This window comes from Aythya ferina (genome assembly GCF_964211825.1).
Source record: "Aythya ferina genome assembly, contig: HAP1_SCAFFOLD_129, whole genome shotgun sequence".
NCBI lineage: Eukaryota > Metazoa > Chordata > Aves > Anseriformes > Anatidae > Aythya > Aythya ferina.
The window spans coordinates 97,189-98,945 of NW_028181396.1; the positions used below are offsets into that span (position 1 = coordinate 97,189).

At 47.9% G+C, this 1,757-nt stretch overlaps 1 long non-coding RNA gene across 1 annotated transcript; it reads left to right on the top strand.

Annotated features, from left to right (window-relative positions):
- The first annotated feature begins 834 nt into the window (after positions 1–834).
- LOC311428726 lies at positions 835–1,504 on the top strand. The gene is made up of 2 exons (XR_014687840.1): positions 835–988; positions 1,120–1,504. It is a non-coding gene; the product is annotated as an uncharacterized lncRNA (long non-coding RNA).
- The last annotated feature ends 253 nt before the right edge of the window (positions 1,505–1,757 follow it).

Here is a 1,757-nt window from a genome sequence, read left to right on the forward strand (position 1 = left end):
CGGGTGAGGGTTGGGGTTGGGGGTTATTGTTAGGGTTAGTGGTTTAGGGTTAGGCTTAGAGGGTTATGGTTAGGGATAGGTTAGGGGTAGGTTTAGAGGGTTAGGGTAAGGGTTAGGGGTTAGGGGTTGGGACTGTTGTTAGGCTTAGGGTAAGGGTTAGGGTGAGGGTATTAGGGTTGGGGTTCGGGTTCAGATTAGGGTAAGGGTTAGGGCAAAGGTAAGTGTTAGGGTAAGGCTAAGGGTAAGGCTTAGGGTGAGGATAAGGTTTAGGGAAAGGGTTAGGTTTAGGGTAAGGGTAGGGTAAGGATTAGGGTAAGGGTAAGGATTAGGGTTAGGTTTAGGGTAAGAATAAGGGTAAGCTAATGGTTAGGATAAGGGTAAGGGTTAGGGTAAAGGTTTTCATTTGTTAAAGCTGAAACGCAGTATGCAATCTGGGACGTCACAGCCAGAGCTGCCTATGGCAAGGTGAGAGAGGAAAAGATGGAGCAGATGTTCTACTCCTAGTTTTTTCTTTATACGTAAATAAAAGTTTGAGCTAATTCCAGTTGGAAGAGTTCCAATTACTTGCTTGGTCATAATGTCTTTTAATATTGAAAGCTGCAGCAAAAGCATGGGGATTTTTGCTTCTAGAAACACCCTAGTTCTCTTGTCTGCACTATGCATGCTTTTGAGCTAAAACTGATTAAAAAATAAAAAGAAAAATCACACACACACACAAAAAAAAAAAACACACACCACAGCTGCTGCTGCTGCTCTCTTCCTACTTCCTTGTGCTTTGCCCCTACCCTTCCCAGGTGATTGGGTTTGGGTGCTAGTCGGGGCCAAATGGTATGTGAGTCCCAGGCATCCCCTCAGAGAGCTCATTCTGCTTGGGCTGCTCTTTGGGGTGTTTGTTTTTCCTTCGGTCAGTTGCAGGCTTCTTCAGGTGGATGAGAGTTTATGGACTGATGCGTTTCCAAGTAGCGAGGGGTACGCACATCTTTTTGAGGTAACAGCTAGTAGGATCTGTTAGAATAAACTAATGTAGTATTGATGCCTTTATTGCATGCAGTTCTTTATCAGGTGAGTAACTGTTGCGAGTAACTGAAGTCAATGTTACTTGGTGTGTTTGCTATGCAGTGCCTGTGCGGACTATTGCACGAGACACAGCTTTCTGACATCTGGCCCAGCAACTACTAAATAAGGGGAGGGGAGAAGCTGAAGAACGACCAAAGGACAAAGCCTGGGAGGAAGACTACGAGCCTTCAGTACGAGCGGCCCCCAGAGGGACCACCGGAGACTGATAACGCCTGCACCAGTGGGAGGGTTTGGATTCTGGGAACTAATTAGAATAACCCTGCCTTTTGTAGAAGTAGTAATGAATATGTATTAGCCTAGCAGCATAAAAACCAGCCGCCTGATGTAACTTGTGTGCGTCTTGGTGGAGCAGAGACTCCTGGCGCACCCAGCGCTGCTTGCTTACCTCTATTCCTTTAATAAATCATAAACATTAATTGTAAGCCTATTTGGGACTCGGTCATTTATTACAAGTGGGACCTCCCGATGGGTGGAAGCTGTCGGGATAGCTCGGGATGCTGAGGCGTGGTGCTGCAAGGAGGTTGGTGGTCGGTGGCGCCCTGGGGCAGGCCGAATTGGGAGGGGGCGAGGCGGCGGGTGGTCGGTGGCTTCTGTGGAAAAGGCGCTTGTATGGGGGGGCTGCGCGTTCAGAGGAACCTTGACAGGCTGCAGATAGGGGCAGGCAGGAACCTTTTGAAGTT